Here is a 14925-nt window from a genome sequence, read left to right as displayed (position 1 = left end):
AGTTAGTATTAAGTAACGCTAAGGGCTGAGGCGTGGTCAGCCACAGCTCAAGTCTACAACCCTTTTGTATCTCTTAGTTTAAGTCGACCCCCTGGTGCAAAAATACACACACCAAGTCTTACCGATTATATCCGCCCCGTCTCTAATTGTCTCCCCCCCCCCCCCCCCCCCATATTATTCGTGCGGACTCAAAACCCGTCACAAGTTTACCCTCAAGAAGAGTTAGGTGTATCCCTTGGGGTCGCAGAAGACAATCCCCGCAATGTTGATAGTTCACCCTCACATTTACCATCAATGAAATTTTACGGATATGAATCACCCTCAACGTCGAGGGTTCACCTTCATATCTTGGGGATTGAACCCTCAATTGTTAGGAATTAACCTTCATCGTTGTGGGCTTACCTTCAACGTTGATGCTTCACCCTCAACGTCGAGGATTCACCTTCAACTCTTGAGAATGAATCTTCAATTGTTGAGGGTTAATCTTTAACTGTTGGAGATAAGCCCTCCATTAATGATGGTTAACCTTCAGTTTTTGGGGGTAAACCCCCAAATTTAAGGGTTTATCCTCAACTTTCGGAGTAAACCCCTAAATTTTGAGGCTTACCCCCAAAAATTGAAGGTTTCATTCCGTCAGGGTAATAAAAACGGATTGCCAATCATCAGTATAATGTAAACACGCGGGATCCAGATAGATCGGCGTTGGCTCATCACTTATTGGTTGAAGGGCACAGCTTTGATTTCAATAATGTAAAGATTATAGACAAACAAACTAACTGGCATAAGAGGATCATAAAAGAAATTATCCACATCTTTAAAAACAACACCGTCAAAAAAAGAACTGACATTGAAAATTTAAGTTCTCTCTATTCTGACATCATATAAATTGTCAAGAGGAAATGTATCCACTGTTATGTAAACAATTCACCAACATACCAACAAATACATAAATAAATGTATGACTCTCAAAGATAGTTGTTATAAATATTTGTTTGACTAAAATGTACGCTTGGAAAAAACGCGTCGCTGTTTTTTACACTTTAAAGTTTGGTTGGTCATCCCATTGTATATTTACCCAGCATACATCGTTACGATCAGATATTTACCGCTGGTATTTTTCCTGTTTTCCTCTTCTTGGTTTTTAATTTTTTGTTTTTTGGCATATATTGCCTCGATACCGATATATTTCTTCTTATAAAATAATTTTAAATCTAAGTTTACTATCTTCATGCTTCCTCCTGTTTTTATTTTTATTGTTATTTTTATCTTATATTTTTTATCTTATTCTCCCTCTGTTACCTTGTGTTTTCACTTGTTCGTAGATGTGGTCAATAAATCAATATTCGTTTTGAGGGGGACACCCACTCGGGCCGAAACGACAACAATTTTTCGATTGTTCTGTTTTAATGACCTCCATAACCAAGATTACCATTTCAATTCATAGTTGTTATAATTATGATTAAGAGAATAAGCTTGTCAGTATAGTCATGTGGGTAGTCACTTCCTTCTTGAAAACTATGAAACAAACATCATAAGTGCTAAGGAATGTCGACATACGTAAGTTCGGAATAATTTAATTTTGCACAGCAGTTCAATAATAAGATTAAACAGTGGAATTTTTGTAAATTAGTAAAATTGTAAATACCATATAGTTCTTATGTAAAATCTGTTATTCATTTTACATTAAAGAAACCTAATGATGGTAGGCGGGGGCTGCCGAAACGTCGTGTAAAAGCATAATCGAGTGTGAATAGTGCATCATTTCATCCTTGACCGTCGCCCAGCTATATTGAATTTATACACACAGGGTTACACAATTCAGCCAACTAAATAAGCTGAAGGAATACTTTTTTCCCCACTTTTTTCAGTCCTAAAAGAACCAAGTGGTACGTTCGGTCCAATTGTGCAACTGATATTGTTTCGAACAGATAATGTGTACATAGAAGTATCAAAGTCTAGTAAACTGACTTCAAGCATGAACGGGTGATAAATTCCATGATTGTTCGCTTTTGGAAATGAAAAAGTAGTGCGTACAGTAGTAAATATCATATTACTGTATTCTCAGAACATTTTGAAACTTGGTTGCAATATGTTTTTTTTCCCAACGTTGTTCAAAAAGTGTACTATTGATTGATTCATGGAGCGGCCACTGTTCTGTATCTGTACGTTAGGCAATACCTCCGAATGTAGACGTTACATTGAAAACTATTCCTAAAGGAACAACCGGAAAGATTCAACCCCTTGACGTTTACGGTTTCAGGGTGTGGAAAAATCTCATCAAACATTTCTCTGACAGTGTTTCGTTGATGAATTCTGATCTAAATTTTCATTTGAGAAATAATATTAATAAACTGCAATCCCTGACTCACAATCAATTAATTATTGAGAACAACTATAATGTTGCCTTTATCTGACATTAAGAACAATAAATTTTCGTTATCTTTCTGGAAGGTTTTGGTTTCTTTGATTTTATCAAGAATATCATTGTCGAATTTTTTAAGAGAAGGAGTGTTTTTAAACTTTATTATTGCATTAGTAAATTGAAGTCTAGCCTGATTTCGAATATCTTGAGAAACAAAAGAGATGTTGGATTCAAAGTCAGATATGAGTTTATTTGTTGGAATATCTGTATGCTCAAAGGGGATACCATATTTTGGTCCCATTTTTAAAACGTCAGCTACATTGTCAGGTAATTCTATATTACTAAGGTTGACTATCCATTTGTCGTTGGTCAAGACAGACAGTTTAGATGAACGAAATTTCTTGATATTCCTGAGATTGGCTAGTTTGTTGATATTAGAAGCTTTATGAGCAGCGAAGGAGAATTCTAATTTTGAAAATTGAGCGTCGAAGAATTTTTTTCCACAGCGAAAGGTAATTGTGTTGAAATATCATTCTCGAGCGCAAGTACAGTGTCTTGCGATTTGATAATGGCAGCATGAAAATCACTGAACTCTAAATTACGCAACGACCTTTGAAATTGGTATACATAAAGGTGAAATTTGGTTATCGACTTGGATGTATTAAAATTAAATCTATTAGAGGTCAACTTAGGGAATCTTAAATGGGTTGGTAGAACCTCCAGTTTCTTACACTTGAGGAGAAAGATGCGATGATTTATCAACTTTGACAAGGCCTCAGATGTGATAGTCTAACGCTGAAGCTTCTGCACCACAACCTTCCCATATGCGAGTGCAAGATCATGGAAGAACGAGATCAAGAAAGAATATTTTCTGTACCTCGATAATGTTAACATAAATTGTTTTCCTTGGATATGAACGTCGTAACGGAGAACCAAACAAAAAAAAATTCTTTCCTCCTTCTTAATAAACATATACATGAAAAACACAATTCTATTGTGTCTGTTTGTGATTCTGATAATAATATCTGAGTAGCCGTTACAACCAACAATCTCAAAAACTTTGTCTCCAATTTTTGGGTAAAAATGTACATAATTTATCGTCCTTGTTTGATTCAGGTAAAGATTTGCTACCCTTGGATAAGCATTCTTGCGTCGTTTATGAAATTACACAAAGAATGTAATATGTTATACATAGGACGAAATAGTAGGCAGTTGCATACCAGAATCAAGGAACACATACGACATATTCTTGAGCATGAGGATGATTATGTAGCTTGTAACGTGGTATTTTTGGTGCGCGTTCCAAACGGCTCCCCGAACCCTAGACGAAATTTGACATTAGGGATCCCGCGATCAGACCGCTAAACATTTAATAAAAGAGCGCCAGGCCGAAGTTCACGCATCCGATACTCTGAGGGGGGACAGTTTACGGTCTAGTGAATACGACTTTTCCGGATTTTTGTTTATTTCTTTTTTTTCGAGTAAATGCGACACCATACACGGGATCGGCAGCAAAATTCAACAGATTATGGTTTAGTGGAGTAAGGCTCCAGCTAAGCATCTCTAGACGTCAGGTTCAATTCCTGGCTCCGTCGTTAATTTTTCGAAATCACCAATTTTTCAAATATATCTATCTACAAAATTCAACAGAGTTACAGGACTATAGTCGCGGAGAATCGCGACGAGAAGAGGGCCTCGCACGAGGCTACGGAGAGAGCACCAACGTAGAGCTCTGCCGCGAGGGAAACCAAGGCGGACGAGATTCCCGTTGGTGGCCGGCGAGCCGTAGCCTCCCCTCACCACGGTGACGTCAGGCAACCTCAGGAAGCCGTCACCATGCCACTGTCGAATAATGGGCCACCGGAGAATTGGACAGCCAATCAGCGTTCCGCAACAGTGTGAGTCGACTATAGCGATAAGTTAGGCTATAAGAATTTCGTAAAGCGAACCCCAGTTAGAGCGGAAGAATTTTTCACGACGAATAGCGCCTATGTTCGAGGCATGTTCGAATTTCGGTTCCGATCAGCGAAGCTGGACACTTGAGTCCTGGCGACCGTCCGCGTAGTTGAGGAAAGAAAACATTAAAGTCAAGTTAAAGTGTATCATGGCCGGAAACGCAGTTGACGATTTCTTGGTATGACTGCGAGGCGGTGAGAGCTATTAATTCTTCGCGAACATATATCGAGTACTATTAAGATCGGCACACCGATCAAACGGTTGGCCAAGTAGTAGTTGCCGTAGTAGAGCACTCGAAATTTGTTTGCCGATCTCCTGCTTTGATGTCCGTAGCCTGAGTTCTCGCGATAACGTGGGGAGTAACGCTTGGTTTGCGTATGGCTGAGAGTAGAGTCACGGTTTTGAGTCGAGTCACGATTGTTTCAAATTGAGTGCAGCCCAATTCCGCTGCACGGGGTCTTGTCGAGTCAGCCTAGGTAAAAGTGTCACCTCTCGTGCAGGTCGCGGATCGTCATGCGTGAACGCTCGGGTAAGCGGAGCAATTTGTAAACGTGGAGGAACTGATGAATAAGAATTCTCGACCTCGTATATAATCTATCATAGAATCTTGATGATCGGTCAATTAAGAAAACGTATTTTTAGTTAACGTTTCGACCCGGATATGGGCCCTCCTCAGAACGATTTATTTTTAACGGTCAAGAATAACAAAAAGATTTTTTATAAAATAAATAATAGTACTAGAAGTAATCAGACTTAAATATTGTAGATGTAATACTCTTAGAGCTATTATATATTGTTGATTAGTAAGAACCTTATGATTAATTGAAATAAGGATGTCTTTAAGTGTTATTTACCTTTTGAATTAAGTAAGTCGACTAAGATGTAGTCGAATTCACAATTACAATTGGTGGAGACAGTGATCTTTTAAGTAAAGGTAGACAATGTCAATCTTCAAGTTATTTTATATGTGGAAGTTAATGGTTGGAAGTCATTAATTAAAAAGATTAAAGAACTATGTTTCTTCACAGTCAGTATGTCATTGTGTTAAAAGGTTATTAAAGAAGGTCTTTTGAGCAATAAAATTAATTCACAGGGGTCAAAGAAGTGGAGGTAAGCTCTTTATAATTAAGTTCCACATGTCTAACGAAATATTGTTGGTTGAAACAATTGAGTCAGCAGGTGAATAACGACTGATGGGAGAAAATAATGTAATCCAGAGTGAAGGTGAACCTATTATAAACAATTATACAGAAAAAAAATAAATATTTTGTAAGAAAAGTTATGTATAAAGGACTGTATAATGGGGAAAAAAAATTTTTTTTTATATGTAGTTAAGGTTAAACAATATTTGTTGTGTGGGCGGAGATTAGAGGTTTGTAAATATTACTTAAATGTTCAACATCTTGTCTAAGATTAACAGAATTGGTGTGACCTACAATGTTGCACATTTCTAATAACAGTCTTCTATAATAATTGTGTTCTTCACAAAGGATGTTTGTGTTGTCGTAATTAAAAGTGTGTTGTTTATCGATACTATGTTTCGTTAGAGCTGTGTGACGTTCTTCAATCTCATGTACGTTGCCTTGGTGTTCCCTAATTCTAGTGTTGAGATGTCGACCAGTTTGACCTACGTAGACTTGATTGCAATGATTGCATGGTATTTTATACACGACATTAGATCGTTTGCCCATGGGGATCTTGTCTTTTCCTGTATCAAAAACTAGTTGTAAATCTTTTGAATTTTTTCCAACAAACTTGACATTATATTTGGCGAATAAGCGGTTAAGTGACTCAAAGAGACCAGATACATATGTGATGGGGATATATGTAGTAGCGGGTCTATTGTTATCTTCAGCGGGAGCAGAGTCAATATTATTGTCAGGTATGTTGTTGATGTAGGTGCGTCTCTTATTAATTTGTTGGTGTAATAGTCCATGAGGGTAATCATTCCATCTAAGTATGTTGTATATGAGCGACAGGTTTTTTTCCTGGAACTCTGTACTAGCTAGTTTGATAGCTCGGTCAACTAGGTTAAAGATGGTGTCTATTTTGAAGGACAAAGGATGGTGAGAATTAAAATTCAGGTATCTTTGTTACCAAGTTTTTTTGTGAAACCAATCTGTCTTGATATTATTATTGTTGTGTATCAACAATACGTCTAAGAAACTGATGGCGTTATTTTCTTCTGTTTCGATAGTAAATTGTAATCTTGGACGGTACCGGTTAAAAATATTAAGGGTGTGATCTATTTTCTCGTTTGGAACGGCAGTAAGAATATCATCCACGTATCGAAAATAGAACGGTAAATCAAAACCAAGATCATTATTGCAAGACGTTTCCAAGTCTTCCATGACCAGGTCTGACAGGATTGGGGAGAGAGGAGATCCCATAGGCAAACCAAACTGTCGTGCATAAGTATCGTTATTAAATTTAAATATTGCGGAGTCAAAACATATTTTTAAGGCTTTATCAAGTTCAATAAGGGGAACTGGGATCTTATTTTCCAGAGAAGCCCACCGGTTTTTTACTGCACGCAATGCGAGATCTGTAGGAACGTTGGTAAAGAGTGAAATTACATCTAGCGATATTAACGTATAGTTGTTCGGGATAATCAATGTTTTAATTGTATCAACTAAGAAAAAGCTATCTTTAACTCTCGAGATGGGAGGTGTGATGTTGGTGGTGAGCCATGAATTGATTATCTTGGCTAAGGTATAGGTCGGGCTATTGACAAATGAGATGATTATTCTTAAAGGGACATCCTCTTTGTGAATTTTTGGAAGCCCATATGCGCGTGGAGGGACACTGTTGTACGTAGAAATGCTTCTATGTAGGTTTTTGGTTATTAGTTTGGAGGTGAACCAATTAAAAGTGAGCTTATTCACCCTAGTTTGTAGGGAGTTACACAAATCATATCTAGCAATTCTATAAGTACTGGTGTCAGAAAGCTGCTGTCTCATTTTTTTGTTATACGAGTCTCTATACATAGCAACCGACGTATTGCCTTTGTCAGCTTTTAAAAACATAATTTCAGGGTTATTTTTTTTTAAATTCACGGTGTCCCGGATTTTTTGATCAGTGACATAATTATTGATGTTGTTTTTGGGGTACTTTGGGAAAACGATCTAATGTCGTGTATAAAATACCATGCAATCATTGCAATCAAGTCTACGTAGGTCAAACTGGTCAACATCTCAACACTAGAATTAAGGAACACCAAGGCAACGTACATGAGATTGAAGAACGTCACACAGCTCTAACGAAACATAGTATCGATAAACAACACACTTTTAATTACGACAACACAAACATCCTTTGTGAAGAACACAATTATTATAGAAGACTGTTATTAGAAATGTGCAACATTGTAGGTCACACCAATTCTGTTAATCTTAGACAAGATGTTGAACATTTAAGTAATATTTACAAACCTCTAATCTCCGCCCACACAACAAATATTGTTTAACCTTAACTACATATAAAAGAAAATTTTTTTTCCCCATTATACAGTCCTTTATACATAACTTTTCTTACAAAATATTTATTTTTTTTCTGTATAATTGTTTATAATAGGTTCACCTTCACTCTGGATTACATTATTTTCTCCCATCAGTCGTTATTCACCTGCTGACTCAATTGTTTCAACCAACAATATTTCGTTAGACATGTGGAACTTAATTATAAAGAGCTTACCTCCACTTCTTTGACCCCTGTGAATTAATTTTATTGCTCAAAAGACCTTCTTTAATAACCTTTTAACACAATGACATACTGACTGTGAAGAAACATAGTTCTTTAATCTTTTTAATTAATGACTTCCAACCATTAACTTCCACATATAAAATAACTTGAAGATTGACATTGTCTACCTTCACTTAAAAGATCACTGTCTCCACCAATTGTAATTGTGAATTCGACTACATCTTAGTCCACTTACTTAATTCAAAAGGTAAATAACACTTAAAGACATCCTTATTTCAATTAATCATAAGGTTCTTACTAATCAACAATATATAATAGCTCTAAGAGTATTACATCTACAATATTTAAGTCTGATTACTTCTAGTACTATTATTTATTTTATAAAAAATCTTTTTGTTATTCTTGACCGTTAAAAATAAATCGTTCTGAGGAGGGCCCATATCCGGGTCGAAACGTTAACTAAAAATACGTTTTCTTAATTGACCGTTCACCAAGATTCTATAATAGATAAACGTGGAGGAAATTGCGATTAGAGATTGAGTCGGATACGTTGCGATAAGCGTGATACGATTATCGTTGAGAAACGCGTAATTGCGAATAATAATTAGAGGTGCGATTAGCGCGTCGAATAAGGCTTAGTTTTAGTTGTTGCCCTTGTGGGCTATCATTGTAGTTGGCGATTAATGCTGCACTTAGTAGAGGACGATCGTGGTTAGCGCGTCGGGTCAGATTTTGTTTTTGGTTTTATTGTTTATTATTAAAGGCAACGACTAGCGCACGTAGCCTTAAGTTTCTTTTAAATTAGGTTTTTGAAGTGAAAACTTCTTTAGCGGCGCTTGGCACTTTGGAGATGGGTACAAAATGTTAAATTCGCGTCAGATTCGTAACGCGTCAAATTCGTAGCGCGTCAGATCCGTAGCCTGATCGAAAAAGCGTAAGACGGAAGGCGAGGGGGTAATATCCCCCTCTCTTTCTACCGTACGGGGAAAATGTATGCCTGCTCCGTCTGTCTCGTTTAAGTGGCGCTGGGCGCCTGCACGTGTGTATTTGTACTACAGCCTGCTACGCACATCTACAGATGGTGACTGCTGATGGGTCAATCGTTTGTATACTTGTGAAATTCGTGTATATAAAGTGCTTATAAGATAGAAATGGAAGAAAGTGCATTAATTAACGAAAAAAGGGACGAAGAAATATCGAAAGAAAATAAGTGAGTACTTTATAAAAATATACATATGTACCTACACATTATAGATGTAATATTTGTAATATGTTGATAGGTTATAGCGTTAACCTATATGTACGCGCGACAAATTTTAGCGACATATTTGAGGGAAATCGTTTCTTTTTTAATAATAAATTAAAGCAATGCGCGCGTGACTCATTGGTTCTTGATATTAGGAGTATCAATTGTGATACTGACCACATTGGCTTACGCAGTGCTTTGCTAATCGAGTGTGAAAACGTGTATTACGTATAAAATCATAAAAAATACGATACCAAACAAATAATTTCAAATGAAAATAAATGAAATAAAATAATAATAAATAATCTTCATTGTTCAGAAAAACAAAAGAAAAAAGGAATAAAAATCGGAAATATCAATGTGCATGGCGTCAGCGTCGAAAAAATTCGACAAAAAAAAGATTCGGAGGAAGAAAAAGAAGAAGAAAAAAGAAAAACACATCGTGAAAATCAAAGGGCATATTATTTATGTAATATCAATTGTCATGTTTGTCTACGATTGCGCAATAAATAAATATTGTATTTTACCACATAAATGATAGTACTTTTATACTGATAAATAAAACAATTCGTGCGAAATTATTCCCTAACCATTCCAACATATTTAAAAATGCACACCGTTGATGTTTGATTTTTCACTTCTGCCGGCACTCCCGGAGTGCAACCCGTCCTTTTTTTTGAGATCTAAGTATTTTATTTCGAATTATTCTTTCTTTTGTTTTGCATCATCGTGGGCGTGAAACATATTATTTTATTTTCTTTTATTTTGTTAAATAACGTGGTTGTCGAGTGTCTCGCACTTTCTCCTCAAGAATTACCCCTCCCCTCTCTGCGGTACTGAGCTACCGAGTTAATTGTCGAGGTATAGCGATTTAATGATTTCGAGGTGTGTCAATCACGCCAGGCGCCCAACAGAATTTCGCGATATTGTTTTTAGATCTAGGTCACATCGTGGGCCGCCAAATTATTGTGTACGTGGTAAGTTCTCGGTCATTTTCTCCAAGTGGTCGAGGTACGGAAAAATACACGTCACAAGCTCTAACGAGACATTCTATTAAATTTGATCATGCCTGTTGAGCCTTTTTATTACAAACGGTTGTTAGAAATATGTTACGTCGTTGCAGATCCCAATGCTGTCACTCTAAGACAGGATATTGAACATCTCAGTGGAAATTACACTCTGGTGATACATATACCAAAACCACTAATTATCGATTGAGCTTGCTTTCTACCTTATCTTATATCATATTTACGTATCTATTTAATTCGTTGTGTGATTGCCTTTGTTTCTTACTACTTTGCTGATTTCGCGCTCTTTCCGCTTTCACGCTGGAGGATATATTTGTGGAAAATGCTTTTTAGTTTCAAAATTTTCTGCTGTTTGTTAAAATAATTTTTAATAAACTAGGATGAACGCTTGGGAGATATATATCGTGCTTTTTACCACTATAATGGCTTTTACCCTGTTTTGTTTTATTTGTAATTTGTTGTTCGTTTTTTCATTCATGAAATGTGTAATATTCTACGTCATTATCAGGTAATCCTCATTGAAAAATGTTATGCTTGCACATCGCCTTTACTCTCATATTGCTACTTTAGAAATTGAAATTTAAGTTTTTCCATTCCTTTTACCAATTATTCTTTTCTCGTCAAAGATGTTTGTTTTAAATAAATAATCGTTCTACGGAGGGCCCTCACTCGAGCCGAAACGTCAACAATTTTTATGGATGTTCCGTTACTGACCTTCATATCCAAGAAAAACGATTTATGTCAACATTATCGAGGCCAAAAAAATATTATTCAGCAATTAATTTCATTGAAATCCGAACAGTTTTTTAGTTGTAAATTTTTTTTAACTTTTAACGTGTATAATTTCTGACTTTTTAACCCAGTCGTAACCGGGCAGAACGCAGTTTTCATCATTCGCTATAAGAATTATTCTTCAATTGGTTTCATTCAAATATCTCAACTGGAAGTATGCGAAACTATGAAACTACTACTGGGGATGCCCAACTTTGGGGGTTGATTTCACCACTTTAAATCGTTTATCCGCCGATAAAAAAAATACGTGTCGCTTAGATTTCGATGAAGAATAACATATCCTTAAATTGGCGAAATCGGGCGTGGATACCTCAGGCAGTTTTCTTATCAGTGACTAGTACGGCTTTTACGAGCAAGCGTTCTCAAAACTGCGGTAAATGTTACAGCATAGGTTCGACTCTCTCATTCCTATTAGCGAATAATTACGGAATTCATGAACCGTTTTTATCTAAAGCAAGTTCACCTGACTTTAGTAGTCCTATGTACACATAATATGTTCGAAATATTGTCTGTTGCACAATTGGATCAAATATACCACTTGATTTTTTGAAAGCCAAAAGAAGTGGGGAAGTTTATTTTTAGCTGATACAGTTAACTGAATTATGGAACTGTGTGTAGTAGAAGGAATCGACTACACTAGACATCTCACCCTCTTTTCTCCTTCGACACTTACAGCATTAGCCATGTTGAATTCCAAAATTTCACGGTCAGAACCGATTAAAGTGATCTCACAAACCCTGAAATACTCGGTTCTGCAAGATTTCGCGAAATTAACTCTGCAAGAGGGTGGTCGGGAATTCGAGCGTGTAGTTTATGTTATTTATCTAACCAAATGTCATCTCAACGAATTAGCTCCTCCATTGTTGCTCAGAAAGAGCTTTGTTATATTACATAAGACTAACTGAAGAAAAAATAGAACCAATTCATCGGGAACTCAGCTGTACGTGTATAGGGGTGAGTTCATCCTCTATGTGATTTTATTTCGAGAAACGCAAGAACATATACCCCCTCCTTTTTTCTGCCTTTCCATCTGCAATTAATTGCATTCAAATATGGACAAAAGTTTTTTGGTTACATATAATTTGTTTCTTTCAATCAGCTGTAATGGTCGGCTTATCGATGCCATAGCGATGGACAGCTTACGCCATACATGAACAAATGCGACGACGACTAACATCGCCGAGGACGAAGACGAAAGACCACGACCAACGTTAGACATTTGCCGATGACAGAATCGACCAATGATCGACAGATATGGACATCACAGCAGCCGCGCACATATGTGCATTACCCACCAACCGCGTTTCACGCTTTAAGGGCGTTGCCTATGCCTCGACGAGCGCGCGCGAACAGAGACTCACGATTTTCCTTCTTATTTCCTCATTTTTGAAGATAATTAGATTCTGAGGGGGTCATTTTGAAGATAAAAAATAGATCTGTGTCGCCTCTTTTGCCGAATTTTCGATTTCGCTTTCAGATTTGCGAAAAACGTACTTGAAAGTACGTTATCTTTGAAGTGAGACACAGCGGACAGTGAATTTTATTTCGGAATTCGGCGAAAGAGGCGACACAGATCTATTCTTTATCTTTAAAATGACTCTCTAAGAACCAAATTATCTTCAAAAATGAGGAAATGAGAAGGAAAATCACGAAGCATAAAACAGTAAATTTTTCGCGTCAAAGGCGGGCGGCTGCTAGCGCCACGATCGCGTTGGCCGGCGACCATGCGAATTACAGGCGAGGAGAGTAGACTCAAACCCCCCCACTACAATTCCCCTCGTTCGAACCCTCGTCGCTTGGCACGTGGATAGTGTTCCGCGCTTTCATTTTTGCTTGTGTTTTTCTACCGTGTTTTTTATTATTTCGAGTCAGTATTTATTCCCGCGATGGCTAAGAAGAGAAGGAACCTGTCTTTGAAGAAGGAGAAACGACCCAGCATAAAGATTTTGGCAAATTTCAAGAAAAAATTAGGTAAATCGAATTATTTATATGATTGATGTCGCATCCTCTCCGACTTCGAGATTCAATCACTTGAGTACGAACAATTGCAGGGCTTTAATCCAAGAAGGTACTTTCAAGAGCCGATATTGCTGTTCATAAAAGCGATATGAATTCATTGTCAAGTTTTTTATACATACGAAAATATAAACTAGAATGCATTGTGACGTATGGTACTAGCCCGGTTTGCATTAGTCGCTAAAATATGTCATAAATTTGTTACGTGTTCAGGTTAAATGATCGAAATCACTATTCGGCAATTTGGATTAGTGTTTACACTTTGTCGATCATAAAGAATATTCTCATCACTTATTGTGACTACCTAAGTGTCCAAGGTAAAATTACAAGGTATCTGGCAGAATGTTCCATACGAAGTGAATACGGCGCGTACGTATTAGGCTACTAAAATACGCGCGTTTTGTTTTTAGAAATAAACTTGACCTAATTCTGGGGTAATCATACATGCATACTAGGGTGGGCCAAAAAAATCGACTATTTTTTTTTTTACTTGGTACTTCGAAAACTTGGTTGGTAGAGACCTCAAAAATATTCTCTCCAAGTATGAGCTCTCAATTTTAATAGGAAGGTCCTCCGCCTCGCAGTTTTCTATTTTTTTCTTATGGTGAGGAAGAAAAATACACATCTCAGTATCTACTATTTATAAAAAAAAAATGTGTACCACATTTTCGTAGGAAATTGAATTCTCCATAGAAAAGGTCTCTTACAATTTTTTTGTATACCTCACTGTTCAGAACATATTCACCGTCAAACTTCAATGCACACTATTTTTAACAGTGGCGTTAGTTGCACAAGACAAACAGACGAAGCGATAGGATTTAACACAAAAATCCTCTCGAGCAATACATTTTATGTGTAATTTGTGAAAAAAAGTTCTAAAATGTTCTCTGAACAAACGCCATAAAAATAATTAAGAGCATGATTGGGATTTCAAAATATTTAAAAAAAAATTTGTAAAGATAGTAAAAAAAAATATAAATTACGAAAAGTTTTTGGAACAAAGAACTTCTATAGTAGTTACTTTGACGATAGAAACTGAAATTTGTACAAATTTTCCCGAAACTCACGAATTAAATTGAAATTGTTTGAATTATTAACAAAAAACTGTTAAAAATAGTGTGCATTGAAGTTTGACAGTGAATATCTTCTGAACAGTGAGGTATACAAAAAAATTGTAAGAGACCTTTTTTGTAAAGAATTTAATTTCCTATGTAAATATGAGTTGTGCGTATTATAATGACTTTTTGTTGAAGAGTTATAAAATTCATAAATAAAAAGACATCTACCTTAAAATGATAAATCTTTAACCTTCAATAACTTTTGAACAGTGAGGTATACAAAAAAATTGTAGGAAACCTTTTATGTAGAGAATTCAATTTCCTACGAAAATATGATATTTTTTTTTTATGAATAGTAGATACCGAGATGTGTATTTTTCTTCCTCACCATAAGAAAAAAATTAAAAACTGCTAGGCGGAGGACTTTCCTATTAAAATTAAGAGCTCATACTTGGAGAGAATGTTTTTGAGGTCATTTTACATTACCTACAAAACAGCTACCTACAAAACTGTCATCAAATCAGATACTACTGCCAAGTATAATTTATTGAGAAACTAATGATGATTTTGATATACTATAACTAATGGTGAAAAAAAAAAAATTGAAATCAAAATTGAAATTGAACGAAAAAAAACAAAAATTTTGATAAAAAAAAAAAAAAAATTGGAGTACGTGGTACTTGGCGGACCCATGTTTATATTGCCATTACAACATTGATATAGCTCGACTTGTATTTTCTTGTGCTTGTTTTAAAAAAGCCCGCC

This window comes from Neodiprion fabricii, chromosome 3 (assembly GCF_021155785.1).
Source record: "Neodiprion fabricii isolate iyNeoFabr1 chromosome 3, iyNeoFabr1.1, whole genome shotgun sequence".
NCBI classification, from domain to species: Eukaryota; Metazoa; Arthropoda; class Insecta; order Hymenoptera; family Diprionidae; genus Neodiprion; species Neodiprion fabricii.
Note: the sequence above shows the minus strand (reverse complement) of the source record.